This window comes from Nothoprocta perdicaria, unplaced genomic scaffold (assembly GCF_003342845.1).
Source record: "Nothoprocta perdicaria isolate Ctin4 unplaced genomic scaffold, notPer1 scaffold_6, whole genome shotgun sequence".
In the NCBI taxonomy this organism is placed as follows: domain Eukaryota; kingdom Metazoa; phylum Chordata; class Aves; order Tinamiformes; family Tinamidae; genus Nothoprocta; species Nothoprocta perdicaria.
The window spans coordinates 3,360,055-3,369,300 of NW_020455865.1; positions in this window are offsets into that span (position 1 = coordinate 3,360,055).

The window sequence follows — 9,246 nt, forward strand, 5'->3', positions numbered from 1 at the left end:
CATGGCGCGGGCGGCGCGGCGGCCATGAGCGGGGCGCCATGATGATCGACAGCCAGGTGAGCCCCGCCGCGCCGCGGGGACGGGGGGGACCCGCGCCAGCCCCCGGCGGGACCGCGGGAGTGCGGGGCTGCGGCGGGCGAGCGCGCTGGGGACCGCTTAGGGACCGGGGATCCGCGCGGGCCCCGCTCAGCCCGGGCTGCTCGTGCCGGGCTCCGGAGGCGTAAACAGGAGCGGGGCGAGCTGCGCGGGGCCGGGGCAGCGCCGGTGCCCCGTGCCCGCCCCGCCGGGGCTCGGGGTGTCACCTTGGGCAAGGTCGCCCCGTGGCCCCACTCGTGGCCCGGCGGGACCGCCCGGGAGAGCGGTCGCAGGTGCCAAGTTGCCTGGGGATGAAGCGCCCGCTCGCGTCCCCTTCCCCGCTCCTGCTGGTGCCGCCCGTGCCCTGTCCAGGGCAAAACGGGACGTGTGGGGGCATCGCTGGGGCTGGCGGCCACGGCTGCCCTCGCGCCGCTCCCCGGGGGGCCGGCCGTGGGCCCGGGCGCTCCCCGGGGGGCCGGCCGTGGGTCTGGGTGCTCCCCGGGGGGCCGGCCGTGGGTCTGGGTGCTCCTGCAGCTGTGCGGAATTTCCAGCTGCACCCACGGCCGCACCCGGCCACGTCTCCGCTGCCTCGTAAGTGTTTCCATCCTTGGTTGCCAGGGGAAAGACCCACACAAACAGCCGGGAAAACCGGGTGCCGCGGGACAGGGGGCTCTGTCCTGGGGCCGCCGGGGCTCGTGCGCCTTCCAGCCAGACCGTTTGCTTGCAAAGCCGGAGCCGCACGGGAGCCCCGTGGCTCCGGGGTTAACCCTGGCGGCGCAGGGAGCGAGCGCCTGCCTGGCCCACATGGAGCCACCGGGAAGATGCGGCTCCCGGAGCCGCTGGGCTGCTCTGTCCGGAGCTCCGGGTGGACGGGATGAATGGGATGAATGTTGGCTCTGATGTGCGTGACTCTAATGGTGTCTGTCACCTTGGCTGGTTCTCCCCTTCAGGGTCAAATTGCTCCAGAGGGCCCTTTGTGGGGAGAGAAAGGACGGGGTGCTTTTCTGGACTCTGCTTTCCCATTGGGAAGGCAGCGTTTTCCTGCTCCTTCGCGGCTTTTGCATCCCCTGTGCAGCACAGGGCTACACAACACAGGGACGCGGGGCTCCTGCTGCAGGTTAAAAGCAGCCCGCTCTCTCCTCGATGCCGGAGGAAGTCCCGGAGCCCATTCCCATCCCAACAGTGATGCTCGCGTGGGGGCTGCATCTCCTGCCCCACAGCTGGGGCCGTTTAGAGAGCAGAGCTGCTAATTGGTGTCTGCCCCCAGCTGCGGGGCCCGCAGGGACCAGGACCTGAAATTGGCTCTCGTGGGGCAATGCTGGCCTTTCGGCTGCCCCCCACCAGGAGCTTCCCTGGGATATCCAGCTGACAAAGGATTTTCTTCCCAAGGAGCCGCTCGTGACCCTGCGAGGCCTGTTGGTGTCGGGGCCATTCCCTCCTCCTCCTCGCGAGGCTGCAAGGGGGGTGCCCGGGAAAGGAGGATTCCTGCTTTTTCTGGGTGCTTCCGCGAGCTCATCCGTGCGTTGCTGTCCCTAGCCAGGGTGCAGGGCTCCCGCTCCCCGTCCCGCCGGCCCTTTCCTTTTCCGCGGCCGGCCGTGCGGCAGATGGCACTGTTGTTTGTGCCGCGACTCGGCGGCTCCCTGCCCGGCTCCGTCGGCGCCGGCGAGCGCAGCGTGGCTGGAGCTGGGATCGGCACTTGGAGCCGCAGCCGGGATTAATGTGGAGCGGCCGCATCCCGGCAGGCGGGAGGTGGATCCCGAAGCCGCTGCGAGGCCCCTCAGGGATGTGTCGGTCGCTGTCCCTCTGGCTGGAGGAGCTGAATAAGGAAACGAGAGGGAGATGATGGGGATGCAGCAGTTGGCCGCAGGCTCCATCCTGCAGCATGTTGCCCACCAAGTGTTTCCTGCTCTTCCCGTGCTTGTGGGAGCAGCAGTGGGAGAGTCCGGGGCAGCAGGAGCCCTGACAGAGCCGGCACTTCCCAGCACGTGGTGCCTCATCCCGCGGGAGAGGTGGGATCCCTGGTGTCCAGCGGGAGCACGAGGCTCCTCAGCCGCACTCGCAGTTGCTCCATAGGGCCCCGCTCTGCTTGGCATGGGCTGAACGCCCCAGCAGGCTTCAAACCCTCCGGTTCGGCATTTCCATGGAGACGATGCCGGCGTTTCCAGTGACTCCGCTCTCCTTGGTGGCTCCGCAGCAGCCGGAGGCTGCCCTGGGGCGCCGGGTGTCCTCCCTGTCCTCGTGTGTCACTTAGCGCTGTCTCCTCGGGGGCTCTTCCTCCTCTTGCGTGGAAATGCTGGCTGCAGGATCCCTGGAGCTGCTGGGCCAAAAAGGGCTTTTACATCCCGCACAAGAGAATTCCCACATTGGCTGTCACCACGAGTCAGGCGGACGGATCCAGTGTGCAAGGGGCTGGTGCATGGAAACGCCGTGGAGCGTGTCCCGTTTTCCCTGGGAAGTGGCAGGGAGGTTGTGCTCCCCTGGGACGGGGAGACGTTTGACTGAAGCAGCCTCTCGTTCAGCGGCACCGCTGCAGCTGCGAGCAGGGCAGGTTGTTGGAGGGATTAGTGACATTCCCAGGGTTGCAAGGACCGAGTTCTCCAGACTTGCGCCTGGGGGCACCTGTGAGGTCTCCCCAGTCCTGTTGGATGGGCCAGGGATCTACAGCCAGCGCTGGTGTTTCCTGGCCGGACTCGGCACGCGGGAGCCGCCGGAGTTGCTGCCGCCGCGCCGGCTTTTGGACCCTTCCCAAGTCCAGGGCAGCCGAGCGCAGCTGGGGCTTTGAAGGCTGTTCAGTTCGTGTGTTTTCCTGGGAGCAGGCACCCGCTTGCTCGTGTCCCTCCGTGGCTTGCACTGCACACCCGTGTGTGTCCTCAGGCCTCCGTGCCGGCCTCCCGGCTTTCGGGGCTCTTCCTCCTCGCACTGGCATCTCAGTGATTCCTGACGCAGGTTTCCTCTTCCCATTGCTGGTGAGTGCCAAAGGGGAAGAGCCATGGGGATTTTCCATGCTCCCTTCCCTCCCTGTGCTGCTGGGTTTCCTCCTCGCCTTTCCAGCGGCTCCGTGCAGGGAAAACAACCCTGGCATTTGGCATCGTGCAGGGCTCGTGTTCGCGCTCGCAGACGGTACCGAGAGCTGCAGCTTCCTCTGGAACACAGACCCGCCGGGGGCTCTCGCGGGGGGTCTTCCATTTCACGGGAGCTTTCCCGGAAGGATTCTCCTTCTCCTCATGGCTGGAAGTCCATGGGCTCCTGCAGGGCCCGGGCAACATCCGTGGTCCCTCCCTAGCAGGACAGAGACAGGGTGGGACGTCCATGGGAGACGTCCCCGCCTCCTGTGCCGAGGCTCCTGTTCCCATGGGAAGAGCAGCACCTGGGCAGGGCAGTCGCGGCTTTGGGAGCACCGCTTTGCTCCCGGTCTGAAATCCGGGTCCTCCCCTGGGCGCTGGCGCAATCGCTGACGCGGGAGCGCGGGGCCGGCCCAGCCCGCCCTGTTCCTGGGAAGCTTCTCCTGGAGGCGCCGGGGACGGCAGCACCAAACGCGGGAGGTCACCCATGGGAATGGGGTGCGTTCTGAGTCACCAGGGCGTAACGAATGTCAGGATCGGTGATCCGGGTGCTCAGGGCTGCAGGGACGGCCTGGGAGCAACCCTGTTCCTGCTGCTCCTGTCACGTTTCGGAGGCTCACGGAGCGCGACTTGGAAGCTGCGCGTCTCGTTCACCTGCCCTTCTGCGCCCGGGAGCCTCCTGCTCGCAGAAGTTGCCCAAGTTCTAGTTAAAAAATTGGCTTGTCCCTGCCTGGTCCCGTTCCAGGATTGTCCGTCAGCTCCGTCGGTCGTGTTCCCCCATTCCCTGCAAACAGCCCTATGCCGCAGCCTGGGTCTCGCTGCCCTCCTGTACCCGGAGTGGAGCCGAGCGCTTTGGGAAGCCGGGATCACAGCGGCATCACCGACCTGTGCAACTCCAAGAGGCTGTTGCAGGGGCAGAAGCTCCTGGGCTTGAGGGCCAGGCGTTTTATTGCCTGGGAGCTGGAGTTTAACATCCTGCCTCTGCTGGGGCTCTGCCTTGGGGTCCCCCACCGCGCTGCTCCTCTTCTGCCTCCTCCACAGGGTGCGATTTGGGGCATTTTCCTCCTGTTACCTTAGCTGGGTGCTGCAGGTGAGGTGGGAAACGAGCAGACAAGGGGCCAACCCTGTCCCGTGGGTGCAGGTGCCCCCTCCTATCAACCTGCTCCCTCCCATCACCTTGGGTGCATATCCTGCGGGATGAGGCATCTTGCAGCAAAATCGCCCCTCTTTGGCCTCCTGCTGCCCCCGGGTCGCAGCAGCCGAGCCGCGAGCAGAGCAGCCGCCCGTGTCGGCGCCGGCGGCAGCACCGCGAGCCTCGGGGCGCTCGCGCCGGGTGAATTACTCAGCCCCGCTGCGGCGCGGGGTGCACGGGGGTGTCTGCCCCGGCGCTGCAAAGCCGGGCGGGAAGGGAGGAAACAGGGAGGCTCCGGCTGGGAGCGCCGGGGCTCCCCCTCGTCCTTCCAGCGGCGCCGGGAGAGCCGCGGGCGTCGGGAGCGGTTGCGCAGGGAGCAGCGCGGGGCGGCGAGGAGGGGAGGCCGGGGCCGCTCGGGCGGCACGCGCAGGCGCCGGCTCGCGCGCAGCCTCGCGCTGCGGCCCCTCGCACCGCTTTGATTTGCAAAGAAGGGAACAAGACGCCTCGGAGCGGCGGCGGCTGCCGGCAGGATGCGCCGGGAACGCTGAGCGGCGGGAGCTGCCCGCTCCGCAGTGGCGGCACCGGCGGAGCAGCGGCAGGATGAGCAGCCCCTCCGCGCCGGGGAAGATGGAGGCGAAACCTTTGTTCAACGTGCACAAGGCTCTGGTGCAGCCCATGCAGATGTGCATGCTGGACATCCCGCTGAGCGTGCAGGATGACGACGTGAGTGCAGGGCGCGACGGGCAGCCAGGCGCCCGGCCGCTCCGCGCGGGAATTCGCACCCGAGTCGCGGGCGCCGCGTCCCGCTTCCCAGTGGGAAGATTCCCATTGCAGCAGCGATCCAGAGGCGTGGCTGGCAGGGGGCTCCTGCTGCTCTCCCGGCTCTGTCCCTTGCAAAAATGCCTGGGAATTGGACCATGGAGCACCCCGGGAAGGGGCAATGCCCTGCGGGGCTTTGTGGGTGGCGCCCGGGCTGGGTGCTCAGCACCCCAGTGATGCAGGGGCTGGACATGATCCACGTTGGGTGGAAATCTGGGGCACCCGCTCCTTGAGAGCAGGGAAAGCCCCTGCCCTTGCCGTGTGTGTTCAGTCACTGCAGGGGACCGAAATGGGGATTTGCTCCATGGTGGGCAGTCCGTGTACCGCGCTTGGCGCCACCGCCACCTTTTCTGCCTCGTCTGGGCATTCCAGGAGCTGAAAGGACAACCAGGAGCCTGGCTCGTGTCCTGGAGGAGCGGGATTTGCGTGGGGGATGTGTCGGGTCCGGCTCCGCAGGGAACGGCGGCTTCCCGGGAGCCTCCCTGTGTGGAGCAGCCTGGCTGGGAGCTGTTCCCCAGCTCCACGGCAGCGCTATCAGACACCTGAGCCCTGCTTCCCTTTTCCTGTTGCTTCCCAGCACCTTCCTAGGGGCGCTGGGATCCTCCCGGCTCTGAGGACCTGCTCTGAGCATCGGTGGCTGCTTTATTCCCCTTCACCTTGATTTCAGGAGCGGGTTTATTCTGCTGCAAGGCACCCGTTCCTCGGCAGCGCGTTCTGCCGCTGCCTTTCCCTGCAGCTCCAGCGGTGGCACCAGGGGGACCTCGGGGTTTGCCTGGCGCAGAGGGAAGGTTCCCAGGGAGCAAAGGACCGGGTGTTTGGTGACGGGAACACCCTGTGCCTGCTGCCCGTGTTGCAGGAGAGAGACGTGATTGTTGGTGGCTGTGCTCTGTGTGAGAGGTTGCTTTGGAGGTGTTTTTAATGCCCCTGTGAAGGTGTTGGGGTCTGTTTGGTCCCAGTGGGCGCGGGTGCCATCCGCGAGCGACCTGGCACGTTGGGATGTCCCGTCGGGCGGACGTCCCCAGCCCTCGTGTCGCTGCTGGGGTGGCCGCTCCTTCGTGCGGGGCGGAAAGGGTCAGGGTGTCCTGTGGAAAGTCGGAGCCAGGATTGTCCTGGGTATTGAGGTATCCACTGGGAATGGACGGTGTCCGGTGGCCAGGGCTGGGATGCGCTCGCTGCCCTTGTCCCCACGGAGCGCAGGGGAGCAGCCACCAGAGCTGCCGCTGCCTCCTGCCCATGGGCGGGGGAAGCCCGGGGGAACCCGGAGCGACCGGGAGACTCCGGCACGGGCAGCTCTCGCGCTGGTGGGCGAGAGCTCTTCCCGTTCACCCCACCAGCCCCTTGTTGTCTCCAAGGCGCCGCTCTCGCCAGGGCCTCCCCTGGATGCGGGGGGGATGCGGGAGGAACGTTCTGGCGTTTTCCCCTATGGAAGCCAACAGGCTCCGGAGTTGCCTGTTCCCGCAGCAGTGGTTGGGAAGAGTGCAGGTGTCCGATGCATGGGGCTCCAAGGAAGCTCTGCTAGGGATGGGGGTCTCCCTTTCCAAGAGCAGAAAGGAGGGAAGAGCCTCCTGCGAGCTCGAGTGGTCCCATTGGTATGGGGATGTGGCGCTGGAGCTGCTCCGTAGGGATAACACGGACCGTCCATATGGCAAGGGCTGGGGCCAAGCGGGCAGGTTCCCAGGCTGAGTCACCCGCTTGGCTGCGGTTCCGCTGGCTCTTTCCAGAGAAACTCGGGACAAGTCGGCGCGTCTGCGGCCCGGCCCGATCCCGCCAACCCGGCAGTGCCGGCGGGTGCCGCGTTGGGTGCTGCCCTGCCCCGCAGGCCGTGCTGCCCGATCACCAGGGCGCTCAGAAGCGTTTCCAGCATCCGCATCCCACTTGTTTTTGTGGGAAAGAAGCCAGGCAAAGTGACCCCTCTCCCTTGGGAAGCTGCGGTGCAAACTCCAGGGATGCTCCTTCAGGCTGTCTTCTGGTTTTCCATTTGCAATGTCCCAGGCAGAGCGGGACCCCGTTAGGGAGCATCTTATAACGAGGCCGCGCTGGGTTGAGGGTGACAGAGTCACCTGCCGTGTCCGTGCACAAGGGACCCCGTGGGTGTCACACGGAGCAAGGGCCCCGTCGGTGCCGTCACTCCCTGTGGTTCTCGATTCGGCCGAAGTGAATGCCACGTTTCCCAGGGCCATGGATCCTGCTGCTCCGGGTTGGGATCTCCAAAGCATCCCTGAGAAGAGCGCAACAGTTTCTGTGTCCAGGAGAAGGGGAGATCAATGACTGGGCTGATGCGAGGCGGGCAGCGCCTTTTTGTGGCATCTCGGGCGCTTCCCCGACACGATGGAGCATCACCGCGTGCGGCTTGGCTGGCAATATCCACTGGGAGCCGCGGGCAGGGATGAGGCTGCAAGTGCCGCGGAGCCGCGTGGGGGGACCCCGACGGGGCCCTCCTGCCTGGCAGGACACCCTGGCGCTGCCGGGTGTCCCCGGGTGTCCCCCGCCCCACAGCGCGAGCCTGACCCTGCATGCGGCTCTGGGAAAGAGCGACAAGGGAACGGAGATGGGCCGGTGGGGCCGGAGGCGGCAGATCTCGGCAGATCCGAGCCCCTAGATCCGACGCTCCGGGCGGTCCCTCCCCGTGCCGTCCCCCGCCATGCAGCAGGCTCGACTTCAAAGTGCTTAGCAAATATTTTCCACTCCAGCGGGCTAATTAGCTAAATTACATTTCACATGCTAATTTATTCCTCTAATATTATTTTTTTTCCCCACGTGTCCTGGAATCTAGGAGAGGATAAAAGCTGGCGTTGACCTCAGCGCCGGGCACGGAGGAGCGGGAGGTGGGAAGGAGCCGTTGGGTGCCGGGTTCCCCGGAGCGCCCGGCTGCTCTCTGCCGCACTCCGGGTCCTTGTTCCGCTGAGCCCAAGGGCTTTAGCTGCCTCTGACCCGGCCACACGCAAGGAAAACTCTCCCCGCCAGCCCTAACGAGCTGCTAATTCCCAGCTTAGCTGTTGCACTGGGATCACCACTGCAAATGTGGGCTAATTAATGCAGTTCAGGTGGGGATGCTGCAGAAGGAGAGGGAAGGAACCTGCTGGCACCGTCCTGGAGGAGGAACCCAAGTGGCTGCTCCGCGAGGGCCCCTTGCCCTGTTTGTAGCCCTGCAGCGCAGGGGAGGCCGGGGAGCAGCGGGAAGTGACCTTTGGGAGCAGGGTGGGAATGGGCCTTCCTGGCCATGCACGAGCTGGTGCATCCGAAACTCGGGAATGAGCCTTCCTGGCCATGCACGAGCTGGTGCATCCGAAACTCGGGAATGAGCCTTCCTGGCCATGCACGAGCTGGTGCATCCAAACTCGGGAATGACCCGAGAGCTGCCGACAGCCCCGCGATGCATTGGAGCCTCGGTCGTGTTTGTGTCCAGGGCTGGTTCTTCTCGGCCGCCTCCGCCCCGTAGATGTTATCGGGAGCGAGGAGCCGGAGCTGGGGCTGCTCCCTGGCCGCGGTGCCGTCAAAGCAGCACATCCCTCCATCCCAGCCCTGGCGCCATTCCTGCCTCCCTCCGCCTACGTGAATCATCGCTCCGTGTCTTCAGAGGCAGCCAGAAACTATGGGAATAGCCTCCCAGATTGGATCGCTTGTTCGTCTGCGTGGGTATAAACCCAGGAGTACTGGGAAGGATTGGGATTCCCTGGCCCCGAGTGTCCGGAGGCTTCGTATCCATGTGTGTGGCTCCGGCGGTGCTGGGATTTCAGTGCCAGCAACCGGAGCAGGATACGCCGGAGCGGCTCCAGGTGCTGCCGAGGAGCAGCAGCGGGTACAGTTAGAGCCCTGCTAATTCTCCGTGTGTCACAAAGAGGGCAGGAGCTGACGGCTCAGGCTGCGTTTGGTCGACCTGCTGTCCCTGAGTGTTTGTAAAGGGCCTGGCCACAGCCGCGCTCGGTCGCGTGAGCTGCAGGCCAGAAATTACGGGGAAAAAAGGTAAAATGCCACGTGTCAGAATCTCTGCTGCTGCAAATCGAGGCAAAGCTGTTGACTTTGGTTGCGTTACCCCCCCCAGCACTGGCTAAGGGCATGACTCCATGTGCGAGGTTACATCCTAGAGCTTTCCCCTCACTTTCCTGTCCTTTTCCCCTCACTTTCCTGTCCTTTTCCCCTCACTTTCCTGTCCTTTTC